General features: G+C 44.0%; 1 protein-coding gene and 1 pseudogene across 1 annotated transcript in view; one reads left to right on the top strand and one right to left on the bottom strand.

Moving 5' to 3' along the window:
* The window catches only part of ATP6V1B2 (ATPase H+ transporting V1 subunit B2), a 531,364-nt gene that overhangs the window by 416,234 nt on the left and 100,514 nt on the right, over positions 1-14,616 (top strand). The window lies entirely within an intron of this gene.
* On the bottom strand, positions 9,948-12,848 carry LOC126960718 (60S ribosomal protein L30-like; annotated as a pseudogene).

Raw genomic sequence — 14,616 nt, 5'->3', positions numbered from 1 at the left:
AGCATATAAGACCCCGTTTTGTAGCCATGAGAGTAGAGGTTCAGAGAATGAGACCTGCCTGAGGCCATATGTCGCTGTGCTGGGCCCAGAGCCCAGTGTTCCCTGTAAAATGCCATGATCTGCGTCAGTTATCAATTTATTGCCTCTCAGCTCCAAATTCACCCTTCATTGTTCTGGGTCAATGGAGCTGGCCCTGTGTTTCTCCTTTGCTAGCTGGCACAATGTGGACCCTTGTTAGCAAAGGATGTTGGAAGGATAATGCTGCCAGAAGGGGTTTCTCTCTTTCGGGTTCCAGAGCATTCTCCTCTCTGGGCTTTTGCAATACACAGTCTGTTCAATATCTGAGCCCAGCAGTGAGTGACCACAACCATCTCCTGCAGAGCACCCAGCTCCTGCAGGGCCTCGGCGCCTCCTCAGAAATCTTTGCAGTGAGTCATGAGACCTATCACCTACCTGGGACAGTTCTCCCTGGCACCTCAGAGGGAAGATTTCCAGCAAGTTCTGCCACAATGGCATCTCTGCAGGTTGGTGTCTGAGCAGTGAGCCACGGCTGGGCTCTCAAAGAGTTCTGGGTCTCAGCCTTAGGGACAGCAACTGCTCTCTATAGCTGCAAATCCTGTATTCTTTGGGATTTTCTCTCCTTCGTACTGACCAGTTCCCCACGACTTCAGTATCTTGTTCCAATGAATAATTCTTTATAACTCTCCACATTCAAATATCGGTATGGTTTTTGTCTCCTGGTTGGTCCCTGATTGATACCTGTTGCTTCCTTTCTGAGCATCTTATTGCAGAGATTAAGGCCTGAAAATGACCTGGCATCCCACAAACATGAACAAGAGATTCAAGAAGCTGGGACCTGAGGAAAAATTGCTTTTATCTTATCTTCTTAGTTTCTCATCTAGGTTTCAAGGGATGCAGGATAAAAAGATCTACCACAACGCACTTTTTGGAAGTGGCACCTATGAAATACACCCATCTTTTTTCATGATCTGAAAACATTTCAGTCTTTTTAAAATTTCACACTTATGTTTCAACTATAACCCCACGTACAGTAGCCAGCATCCAATTCTCCATCCCATTGGATTGATTTTAATCAGTCTTAAAAGCTCAGTGTAATTCCTCCCGCAGGAATGAGTGGACTCAATTATCAGCTCTCAGGACAGTAAGGCCACCTCCCATGCACCCAGCAGCTCCATGTGTGTTAAGTCATTCAACTATCAAAGCTCTGGAACATCCAGGAGAAGTTTTACTGTCCTCCCCCTTAGGCAAGCAAACCTGACCCAGGAGGAGTTAATGGGTCTCACAAGGGCAAGTAATAAACAGCCAAAGTGTGTGCTAAGACTCAAATCCAGTCCTCTAAATTCATTGTTCTTTGAGCCATGGCTTCCTCCCCCACATCTCTCTGTTTCCTGGACAAAGGCTTTATCTTCTGCTAAAGAATTTCAAAGATCAGCAAACAGGAGTGTGCGGGAGGTTATTCTGAGCGGGCGACAGTGGGGAGTGTTCAGGACTCTTCTGGTACCTCATCTCTGCTGAGTAGACGCCATCTGATACACTGAACTGGCTCCAAGCCAGCCCCAGACAGAAAGGCAGGAACCGAAGGTAGGCGAGGGCTGATGTGGGGAAGGAGGGACAGTGGAAATGGTGTTGCACAATCAGACGGGGACTCGTGAGGTTGGCACTTCCCTAGCAGTGCCAAGTCTGCACAGAGGGAGAAGGGGGTGGGGTGGGGTAAACGGTGGTTCCGCCCATCCTGTTTGGACACTAGCTGTACGAGAGAGGTCACCCTATCTGAGGGTGCATGCCAGCAGCCTTCACATGGTGGCTTAGAGCTGGTACGCTAGGAGGGAAATAACCCCGCTGTGTCCCTATATAGATAGGGTGATGGAATGGCCTGCTTCACAACAGACTATCTCAGTGTACACCTGCTCTGGAGCCCTTAATTCCTGCTGATTCTTTCTAGCACTGTTTTTACTCTCAAAATTAAGTGATGTAGTCTCCCTAGTAAGTCTACTACAGACAGCAGACACTGGAATGTGGGACTGGGGGCTGTGTAATGATGCTGCCACCTCAAGTGTGGGTGTTTGAACTCCCTAAAGAAGCCCAGTTTGGGGAGAATGATTTGATGTTTTTTGAGTTACCTTCATTTTCTGGAAAATTTCTCTCCTCTTTTCACCACTGATTTAGCTGTGTCTCTGTGCACAAGCCCCTCCATCCAGAGTTTAGTAAAATCAAATTCATTTGGTAATTCTGGAGTCCTAAGATAGTTCTAAGGACACATTTATTTTAATAAAAAGAACACATAAATAACTCCTATTTTTAATTTCCTAACAAATTGTGGTGGCGTTGAGTAAAAGTTTGCATTAGTCCATTTTTGTGCTGCTGATAAAGACACACCGAAGAGTGGGCAATATACCAAAAAAAGAGGTTTCATGGACTCAGTTTCAGATGGCTGGGGAGGCCTCACCATCATGGCAGAAGGTGAAAGGCATGTCTCACATGGCAGCAGAGAAGAGTGAGAGTCAAGCTAAAGGGGTTTCCTCTTATAAAACCATCAGATCTCATGAGACTTATTCACTACCAGGAGAACAGTATGGGGGAAACTGCCCCCATGAGTCATTTCTCTCCCACTGGGTCCCTCCTACAACATGAGGGAATTATGGGAGCTACAATTCAAGGTGAGATTTGGGTGGGGACACAGCCAAACCGTATCAGAGTCAAACTGAGTGTGTACCTAAGGGGAAGTAAGTGCAGATATGAACATTTCCAAGTGGAATATGTGTGTCACCAGAGTACCCCTAAGCTTCAAGAGCTTATAACAACCCAAGATGACAACCATGGAGATGACAAAACAGTGGCTAGAATTTATTAGGCACATACTGTAGGCCAAGGACTGCTCTAAGAGTTTTATATTCACCATTCTACTTAACCTCAAAGTAGCCACATAAGGGAGATGTGAATGACAAATACTGTATTTAACTTAGTACCCAGTGATAATAGATACTAGCTTCTCCCTTTGGCACTTCTTCATTCTCCCACACATCACTGAAGACCTTCTCACCTTCTTCCAGCCAACTCCCAGTTATTTCTGGAACCCTGGAAATCTCATGAGTACTTGTGTGTGTGGGGGGGGTGTAAATGTTTTTTAACTTTTTCAAGCTTTTCATTTTGAAATAATTTCAGACTTCCATAAAAATTGCAAAAGTATTACAAAGAATTCTAGCGTACTTTTACCAACTCCCCAAATGTTAACGTTTTATATAACCACGGTACAATGATCACAATGAAATTAACACTGGTATAAATAACAGTGATAGAATCTACTAATGTCACTTTTTTGGGTTTAGGATCCAATCCATAATCATGTATTGTACTTTTTTGTCATTTCTCCTTGGTTGTCTTTAGTCTGAAACAGTTCCTCAATCTTTTTGGCTTCCATGATCCTGATACTTTTCAAGAGTACCGATCAGTTATGTTGCCCAAGGTTCCTCAGTTTGGTGTTGTCTGATGTTTCCTCATGATTTGTGTTCAGGCTTTCTATTTGGGTTAAGAATAGCACAGAAGAACTATTTTGTCCTTGTCAGGGCATCATATGAGACACACGATTTGTCCCTTTACAGGTGACAGTGACTTCCCCTTATTAAGGTTGTGTCTGCCAAGTTTCTCCATAGTAAATATTTTCCCTTTGGTGCTTAATACCTAGATCCTTTAAGAACATGCGAAGACCATGTTCTCATCATATCTTTGTCAATTAAGTTTAGCTTACACTGATGACTCTTGTCTGCAAAAAAAATCGCTATTTTGTTTCCCTAAAGGTGATGTTCTATTTTATTAGCCCTTTTGTAGTTACTCATCGGAATTCTACCCCAAGAAAAAGCCTTTTCTTTTCCGTCATTTATTTTATTTTTTGAGACCTAGTCTCTCTCTGTCACCCAGGCTGGAGTGCAGTGGTACGATATCCGCTCACTACTACTGATCTCCACCTCCTGGGTTCAAGTGATTCTCCTGCCTCAGCCTCCTAAGTAGCTGAGATTACAGGCATGTGCCACCACGCCTGGCTAATTTTTGTATTTTTAGTAGAGATAGGGTTTCACCATGTTGGCCCAGCTGGTCTTGAAATCCTGACCTCAAGTGATCTGCCTGCCTCAACCTCCCAAATTGCTGGGATTATAGACATGAGCCACAGCGCCCAACCTCCCTTCATTTATTTACTTGTTTGTTTATTTGTATTGACATAGACTCAATAATTCTTATTTTATTCCATGAGTTCCAATCATCTCAGATGTGGTCATGGAATCAAAAACCCTTTTAAACTCTCTCCTGTAATCCCAGCTCTTTGGGAGGTTGAGGTGGGAGGATCAGTTGAGGCCAGAAGTTCAAGACTAGTCTGGCCAACATGGTGAAACCCCATCTCTGCAAAAAAATCCACAAAAATTAGCTGGGCATGGTGGTGCGCACTGTAGTCCTAGTTACTCAAGAAGCTGAGGCAGGAGAATCTCTTGAACCCGGGAGGCGGCAGTTGCAGTGAGCAGAGATCATGCCACTGTACTCCATCCTGAGTGACAGAGTGAGACTCCATCTCAAATAAATAAATAAATTAGCTCCAGTAAGACTCATGTTCTCTCTCTGTCACCCAAGCTGGAGCGCAGTGGTGTGAGGATCATAGCTTATGCAGCCTGAAACTCCTGGGCTCAAGCAATCTTCCCATCTCAGCTTCTCTAGTAGCTGGGCATGCATCGCCACCCCCGGCTACTATTCTCTTGAGGCCATCTCCTCCTGGAGGTCTGCGTCTGACAGCCACGTTTCCAAGAGGCCTTTGCCACCACTCCTGCCTTTGCCACTGCCTGAAAACGGCCTCTCTAACCCTTCATCCTATGGGATGCCCCTGCTGACTCTGCGTTCTGGTTTTCTGAAGGCCTGGGGTACAGGGCAGGAAGAGAGACATTGCCCCATTCTGTGTGGTCCTTTGGCTCACCTGGGCCTCAAGTGGCCTTGCCCACAGCCCGCAAGCGCATGTGTTTTCAAGTGACTTTATTTACCTCTAAGTTCTTTACCTTGTGCTGAGAATTTTAGGAGGCCTAAGAGAGAAGTACATGGTGAGTTTAGGGGCTTGGGAAGCGCCAGAGCCGCAGAAAGGAATCCAGAAGACAGTCATAGAAAATTGATCAACTATAGGGTGGGGGAAGTCTCCAAAATCAAATGTACCAAGAACCCGTCTATTGGAGAAACAGTTATTTAATCCATTTCTTCTATTAGAGTAACAGTAAGCATCCTTCATTCAGGAGCAGGTAATCCATTACTTCCACAAATAGCTTTTATAATCATGATATATCTTGATCTTGACGTAGTTTTGTAAAAAGAAGCAAAATTAAGGCTTTTTAAAAAATAGCTATTTTATGAATGAGAAAACAAAAGCCTTTAGGAGGTCCTACAGGCTCAAGTGAGTGTCTGTACCTGAAATTCAGGTGTTCTGATTCCCATTTCAGGTCTCTATTGATCACACTGACCGTCGTGTCACCTCCCTTCTCTCAGCTGGTTTCCTCTATGATACAAAGCTGGGCTGGGCCAGAATTTTGTTATCCCAAGAGGCATAGAGGTGACAAGAGGTATGCAAACAAAGCAGAGCTTTCATCCGTTGCTTTGATCCGTTTTTTGTTTTTATTAAATTTGTCATTAATAGCAACAATATTTTTTAATTTTCAACTAACTTAGAAGCAGATTATAAGATCATTATATTCCCTTGTCCAAGGGGACATGGAGAGAAGATACTGAGAAACACAGGAGTGGGTGGCCTTAAGTTCTTATTCAGCCTACTGGTCACTGATTCCAATTCCATTAACTTAGTGATGCCACCAGGAAGTTAATTTGCATATGTTGACCCACACGCTCAACAACTCACAAATGTTTGTTAGGTTTTGTTTTCTAAAATTGTATTTACCTACATATGTATGTACTTGTGCTGACATACCTCAAAAAGGGGAGTTAAATGTTTAAAGACAAAACCTGGTCCACACATAGCTGCATGACTTGAATATTTTGAGATTCTTCCACTTGCATATTCTAAAAGAAAACAGATACCATCCCTGGAAAAATGTCACTGTGACAACTCTAGAGTATCTATGACTTGTTTTTGGTAGAAGTGGAACATGGATTGCTAGAACGTGTTTCCAGGTTGGAGATTTAAGCAGAGCTCCCTGTACAGAAACAAATCCTGTGGTCTCAGCAAGGGAAATGAGATGAAGGGGCACACATTCTCCCTGCCAGCCCTTCCTCCTCCAACATCTCAGGGCCCCAGGGGGAATGTGAATGAGCTTTCATGTAGGTAAATGATTTAGAAACAATTCGAGGTTCTTTTGCATGTTTAGAGTGGAGAGAGGGAGTTGCGGGATAACTTTTGCTAAAAAATAGAGTGGTAAAGTAATAAATGAATTTGGCTGCAACCGAGCTCAGAGCTTGTCTCATTTCCTCATCTCCCGCTTGCATTGGAAGTAGCATAAAATCAGGCGTCTTTTGACTTTAATCATAAATGGTGATTGTCAACTGAATACAAATCAGGTAAAAATTTATTATAAATGGCTGTTATAACCACCTTTTTATTTTTATTTTATTTTTTTGAGATGGAGTTTCGCTCTTGTTGCCTAGACTGGAGTGCAATGGCGTGATCTCAGCTCACTGCAACCTCCGCCTCCTGGGTTCAAGCCATTCTTGTGCCTTAGCCTCCCAAGTAGCTGGTATTACAGGTGCATGCCACCATGCCCAGCTAATTTTTGTATTTTTAGTAGAGACAGGGTTTTACCATGTTGGCCAGGCTGGTCTCGAACTCCTGACCTCATGATCTGCCCACCTCAGCCTCCCAAAGTGCTGGGATTACAGGCGAAAGCGACCACGCCCAGCCCATAACTACCATTTCTGCAGGTTATTTACTGAGACAAGGAAATAGGTTCCTTTCACAGGGCCTTCTTTCTGGTGTTCAGAAAGTACTGTGGATGGAGGTCAGAAGATGGGGATTTGCATTCTGATTTTGCTACTCACTAGGTATGTGACCCAAGCAGGACGCTGAGCCTCCTGAAATGTCTGCGTCTTCATCTACAAAGTGGAGTGAATGATACCTGCCTAGTTCATATTGGATCAAATGAGGGGGTTTCTATATGTTGTAAGGTACCACATAAATTTAAGATGTTATTAGTATTATTTCCCATTAGAGGCTTCCACCTACATAACCTGTACAAAATTTCCATCTCTCTCAAGGCCAAAGGAGACTCTCTGGCTTAAAGTTTGTCTTTGACACTTGAGAAGACAGGAGGTTCCAGAATGTGCTATTCTTCCCAAGACTAAATGTGGCTCAAGCCCCCTCTGTAGAGATTGCCAGAAACAGAACTCTCACTCTTCATCTGAACACAACTTGATGCATAATAGAACAGGCTATTACAACGCTATTTCTCTAATAGACCCAGTTGTGAGTTGTACCCAAGATTTGGGCTGCAGGTGTCTTGTCAGCTAGCTTTCTGTCTTGGGGCTTTGCAGAACAAGGCTGACTTGACTATAGACCAACATTCTAGGGACCATCAGCTTCAGAGTCAAAAGCCACCATTTTTTTTTTTTTTTGAGACAGTCTCACTCTGTCACCCAGGCTGCAGTGCAGTGGCGTGATCTCAGCTCACTGCAAGCTCCGCCTCCCAGGTTCACACCATTCTCCTGCCTCGGCCTCTTGAGTAGCTGGGACTACAGTCCCCTGCCACCATGCCCAGTTTTTTTTTTTTTTTTTTTTTTTTGTATTTTTTAGTAGAGACTGGGTTTCACCATGTTAGCCAGGATAGTCTCGATCTCCTGACCTCATGATCCACCTGCCTCAGCCTCCCAAAGTGTTGGGATTACAAGAGTGAGCCACCGCACCTGGCCAAAAGCCACCATATCTTTTCCATATCTAGGACTCTGAAGAAACAGACTCTGGTGGGAAAAAACCAAAGCAGACACTGCTTGCCAATGGCTTGGGATTTTTCTTGATTTGGGCTTACAACCTATATGGGGAGTTTGGCTCATACACTTTTATCAGGCCCTCTTTCACCTACAAGGATGTGTCTCTAGATTTCTTTGCCAAATGTAATCAAATTCCTTTACCAGGGCTCTCAGAGGAGAAATAGTCATATATTTTAGGAACATTTGGCCCAGGAATGTGAATTGTGAAATGATTTTTCAGAGAACTATCCAGAGATACCCTGTTTGGATAGAAAGCAAGCATTGTTTTGATTTTTTTTAGTGGAAAAGTGAATCTTACAAAATCAGTTCAATTCCCTATGCTTCCTCTAGTTCACTTTCCCTGTGTGTGGGGTAGAAGGACTAGGTATGTCCATGCTTCCTGATGGTCAAGAGAACACAGATTTTCCCCAGCGAATGCTTTTGTAAATGATCTTATCACAATCTCTCATTCAATCTTAGTTCATCGTAATTTATGTCTCTAACACCTTCAGGTACGTGCTCATGGTCTCTCTGGGCTTGAGGCTTCTTCTTGGAACTCTTCCCGCCATTCTATGATTTCGTTAGTCCAAACAAGACAAGGATTTTGAAAGAGGCCCTTGGACTTCTGCACATGCCCCCAAATTATGCAACATCTTCAACAGAGAGAAAATGAAGCCAGGAATGGCCAGCTACTTAGGGCAAAAGCAGTGGCAGGCAGGATCCAAGACCCTGACCCGGGCTCTGACTTGGTTAGGTTTGGTACACTGCTGCAGCCTCTTTACCAGTCCGCCTGTCTCCTGCTGCCCCCTTCATCTACACCACATGGCCCTAGCCAATCATCTTCCTGGACGACCGCCTCTATATGCTCCCTTCCCTTCTACCAGTAGGATGGAAGCCAGCTTCCTCTGACCCATTAGAGGCTCTGAGGGTCCTGTAACCCAGACCCAGCCACCTCTTCCTCCTTCGCTTTCTTTTCTGCTCAACCTGACACTTCTGTCCTGGTGGCTTTTCACCCTGCCATTCCTCCCCCTTCTCTGTCCATGGCCTGAATGTCCTTAGCATACCTGTGCTTTCCTCAACATGCCTGCTCCTCTCTTTCCCAAAATGCGTTCCTAAGCTTTTTTGCCCGACTGAAACCCAATCCCTTCTAAGGAGTACAGCCCAAACTCTGACTTCCACATCACTTTCCTGTGCCCACTTCTTCCCTTTAACTGTTTCAGAAACATTCGCTCTTTGTCACTTCAATCAATCTCCTGCAATTGTAAACTTTGATAACGCTAGGAGCTGAATGCTTCCGCCTCCCACTCGCCAAGTCTGTATATTGACGCTTTAGCACCCAAGGGGATGATATTTGGAGATGAGGCCTCTGGGAGGTGATTAGGATTAAATGAGGTCAGGAGGATGAGACCCTGGTCTGATGGACTTAGTGCCCATAGAAGAAGGGATACCAGAGAGCTTTCTCTCTCCCTTTCTCCAGCAGCCTGCACTAAAGAAAGCCCACAGGAGTAGGTGGAGGGGTAGCAGCCATCTGCAGACCAGAAAGGGGACCCTTGCCAGAATCCAGCCATGCTAGCACCTTGCTCTCAGCCTTCCAGCCTCCACAATGTAGGCCATCCAGTCTACAGGTTTTTATTTGGTTTTGTTTTGAAGACAGTCTCGTTCTGTCACCCAGGCTGGAGTGCAGCGGCGCGATCTCGGCTCACTGCAACCTCCACCTCCCAGGTTCAAGTAATTCTCCTGCCTCAGCCTCCTGAGTAGCTGGGATTACAGGCATGCGCCACCATGCCCGGCTAATCTTTTTGTATTTTTAGTAGAGAATGGGTTTCACCATGTTGGCCAGGCTGGTCTAGAACTCCTGACCTCGTGATCTGCCTGCCTCGGCCTCCCAAAGTACTAGGATTACAGGTGTGAACCACTGTGCCCAGCCTCTTTTGTTTTTTAAAAAAAAAAATAAGCTCTGGCAAGCTTTTTAGAGAAAAATTTGGTGTGGTCTACCTTTCACCAGTCTGTTCTGGCACATTACTGATGATGCTATGATCACCCTGATCAATGGTGGCCAGTATGCCTACTCTGTAGTATTTTCCACATGCTGTGCCCAATTGGATATTATTGCCACCATAGTGATGGACAAGTTTTGGCCAACATCATGTTGTTCTCTATTTTGGATTTCCTTGAAGTTGGGCAATTGTTAGCAGGCACAGCCAGTTTCACCTTGACTCATCTGATCATCTCTGGAATCTGCTTATACCCCCAGCACAGATTTTCCACTTTTCATGTGTTAGAGTCTAGAGTTGATGCATTCCAGTGAGTTTTTCTACAAAGCAAACATTAAACACAGACCTGAAGGCCTCTTTTGCCACCACCTCAAAACTATGTCCACGGTAAAGGGAATTTGAGGAGATATAAAATTAAAAACAAAAACAAAATAACTGGATCTAGCTTTCTGAACCTGAACCCATTAATAAAACCTCCCCAAGTCATTGAGAGGGCCTCTGGGGTCCCTTGGGGCCCTCCAAATGCCAGTGGTCATGCTGTCACCCCAGCAGGCTCGCATCTGCCCACCCCGGCCGAGACTCACCTCTCCACGTGAATCCCAGCCTACGGTATTTTGTTACCGCAGCCTGAGCTGACTAAAGCAGATAATATTACAAGTCTTTTGCTAAGTAACTTCTCTTGTTTTACTTTCTAATTCCCAACAGGATAGTGCCCTCTCCGGGACAGCAAGTCGTACCCACCTTAGCATCCTTCCTGGGAACTGACACTCAAATAGGGATTCATCTCATTCAATCCAGTTCAGCATTTCAGAACAACTGAGGAAAGGCCTGTCTACATTTGTGAGAAAGTATGTTTCTGAATAGAATTCAAAAGATCTAGTTTTATATTTTTAAAATTGTATTCTAACTAAAATCATTTTCTAAACATATCATTTGAGACAACTCCTTTTGAGTCTTTAAGGTATAAATAGAAATTGTTGACTTAGTTGGATTTTAATGGGTTTTTCTTACTCTTGACAATACTTACGAGGGCTTTTCATGCCTCTGAAGTATTCTGAATCTCCAACCTGCCAGCGTGTTTACATTACTTCTTCCTAGTGTTGAATCAAGTTTAGCCTAAAGCTACCTCCTTACATATTTTATGATCAGCCTAAAGGTGTCTCTGCACATCATGAATTATAACCTAAATGGAGGTATAAACAGACTGTAGCCTACTTTGTGCCAATCACTGAGTTTTGGCCAATCAAACGTGGCCATCTATTCAAAGTGTTCAAATAGGGCAAACTCCAAGCTGTAACCAATCCACCTGCTTGTTCCTCACTTCTGTTCTCGGTAAGTCACTTTCCTTTTTCTCTCCAAAAATCTTCTTCCACCAGGTGGCTGCGCCGGAGTCACTGAGTCTATTCTGGTTCCGGAGGCTGCCCGATTCGCGAATCGTTCTTTGCTCAATTAAAACTCTTTTAAATTTAATACGGCTGTTTTTCTTTTAACAACAGCAAGAACCACCCTTCCTTTATAATCAATCACAAATCAATTCATCCTTCATGTGATCCACTGTGATTTCTCAGGAAACTAAAACAGAATTAGTGAGGTTTAACAATATGTGTATTTTACAAAACAAGTGTTCTTCTCCAATCAGTTCACATCTGCAAAAGCTTTATCTTTTCTTAGCACGCTTACTACAACGTGGGAAAGAAAAACACCCCAAAAAAGTTGAGGGCTGGTTTCCCATTCCTCCCCTCCATCTGAGATGGGATGTTGACTCTGTCTCTGAAATTTATAGCAACGCAGCTCTAATAGCAGATAAGGAAAGACCTGGCTTCTTAGGAACTCACTGTATCTCCACTTAGAAATGTAGGTGGCCCAGAGATCACAGCAGTGATGAAAATAAGGGTGTGAGATTGTTAGACAGGATACCTAACTCAGTGGGGCTGCTGTGTCCTCATTGGGAAAAAGAATCACAATGCATTTCCTGTCCTCTAGTGGATGTTAGTTCGTTATCTACAGGAAGCACTCAGCAAAGCTTCTTAGATTATTGAAGCAGCAGCTGAAGAAGTCTCATAACTATACTCTGAACAGCACAGTCTATTAAGCCTGAGGCCTCCTGCCTGGTTGGGAGGACTCTTCCATTTCTCCTGCTTGATGACAGTGGCTGCTCCCTCCAGCAATTCTTTCCTGCCTCACCCTCTCCAACAGAGGCTCCCTACTACCCACAGACTGGTCTCAGGTGTGTTTGCGCCATAGACTGGCCCCACGTGTGTTTATGCCCACAATCCTCGTTCAAAAACATTCCACGGTACCTGAAGCATCCACACTATTAATTCCAAACATCTTCAAAATGGTATTCAAAGCCCTTCACAATTTCACTGCTTCTAAATGTTCCAGCCTACTCTCTCATTACAACTTCCCAAGTTATGTGATTCATAACCACCGTGGGTCTGGATCGACCCTAGTGTCTCCTACCTTTGCTCAAGCTATTTTCCTTCCACACGGCCTCATTTTTTTACCAATTTGGCCAGTGCTGTGTTGAGCCATGTTGGAGTCCAGGAAAAAGGAAGGATGCACACCCCCACATGCACTTCTTATATTTGGAATCAAGTGTATTCATCTGTTCTCACACCGCTGATAAAGACATACCTGAGACTGGGTAATTTATAAAGGAAAGAGGATCAACGGACTCAGTTCCACACAGTTTGGGAGGCCTCACAAATTATGGCGGAAGGCAAATGAGGAGCAAAGCCACATCTTACACGGTGGCAGGCAAGTGAGAACTTATGCAGGAGAACTCTCATTTATAAAACTACCAGATCTCACGAGACTTATTCACTACCATGAGAACAGTATGGGAGAAACCACCCTGATGTTTCAATTATCTCCACCTGGCCTTACCCTTGACATGTGGGGATTATTACGATTCAAAGTGAAATTTGGGTGGGGACACAGCCAAACCATATCAAGTGTAAAAGCTAATAAAAGCTCTACAGTTTTTAAAAATGACTATATATAAAGCTCTAGGTTGCCCAATCTGCTCACAGGTGCTGACAACCCTTATAAAGGCTCCTGGTAGGGAACTAGGAACCAAGGGCTGATTAAAAAGAACAATTCCCTTGTACGAGAATTGTTTCAAAACATCCTGGACTTATTGAAATAATGGATGTTCTATTTACTCATGGGGTATTTTGCATTTATTTTGATTTTAAAATATTTCATTAACATGTTATTAATCTTGATTACTGAGGATTTTTTAGCACTCCTGGACATGCAGTAGTCCGCTCAAGTGTCCCATTCATTTTACCCTAATCCCCACCTTCAATCTGGTAAAAGTCTGTGAGATCCCCATTTCAATTCCATTTCCTCGAATGAGCTTTACCAGAGCTCCTCAAATGAACTAGATCTCTCCCTATCTTCTACTTTCACAGCACACTACTTGGGTCTCAGTCTTGGTCTTAACTACTCTGCCCTTTAACAGGTAATTTATGTAGGTCTTACTCTCTTACCAGCCTGAAGCTCCTGTAAAGCAGAATTCACACCTTTTCTTTTCTTCTCTTCTCTTTGAGATAGAGTCTTGCTCTGTCACCCAGGCTGGAGTGCAGTGACACAATCTCAGCTCACTGCAACCTCCACCTCCCGGGTTCAAATGATTCTCATGCCTCAGCCTCCCAAGTAGATGGGATTACAGGTGAGTATCACCACGCCCAGCTAATTTTTGAATTTTTAGTAGAGACAGGGATTCACCATGTTGTCCAGGCTGGTCTCAAACTCCTGGCCTCATGTGACCCGCCTGTCTCGACCTCCCAATGTGCTGGGATTACAGGAATGAGCCACCGCGCCCAGCCCCACATTTTTCATTTCTATATTCCTTGCTGTATTTAACACAGTGCTCTGCACATGTAATTTTTCAATGACAAATCTTGGCTTGATTAAATGACAACTCTAAGCCCCTTTCCTGGAATCTCACTCAGATGTTATTTACTGTAAAGCAGGACTTAATATAAGTTATTCTATTGCGACTGTGGAGAACTTCACTCCTGAAGCTCTAAGGATACGAGTTTCATCATACAGAGGCCAAGGCATAGTCCACTGAAACCTCCCTGATGATTTCCTAATCTCCTTCAGTGTCTCTTACAAATGGGCCTCCTCGCATTTTCCCTGATTAGATCAATGTGGGTTTCTCCCACAGTGAGGGCTGCCTAAATTCTTTACTCTCCCTGCTGTAGGACTAGAACTAGACATTGGGTCAAATGCTCTGAATGTTTTTCATATTTATGTGTATACTTGACTGTTTTCCATCAATCTACCTCTCACTCTCCAGGCAAAGCTTCTCGAATGGGGGAGGCTGTTGCTCCCCCAGATTGCTGGGGAAGAAAGGGAGTTCCTGATCTTTCTTATAGGCTCACTGAACTTCTGGTCTGGAGATTCACTATACTTCAGAAATGGCTCTGGAGAAGAGAATTCAGGATCCTCAAGACCCAATGGCCTCTGATGATAAAAGCCTTTGGGTCTACCGACATTTTTCCTAAGTAATCAAAGACATGTCTGCATGCATTTCCTGGCATACTTTTCCATACTCAAAGCAAGTTGCTATGTGTTAGTATTAAAGCAACTCCTAACAGTAAAAACGAATTTCTGCACGAAGAGAATGAATCAGCAGCTGAGAAAGTCAACG

Source organism: Macaca thibetana, chromosome 8 (assembly GCF_024542745.1).
Source record: "Macaca thibetana thibetana isolate TM-01 chromosome 8, ASM2454274v1, whole genome shotgun sequence".
Lineage (NCBI taxonomy): Eukaryota > Metazoa > Chordata > Mammalia > Primates > Cercopithecidae > Macaca > Macaca thibetana.
This window is presented reverse-complemented; position numbering and strand designations above follow the sequence as displayed.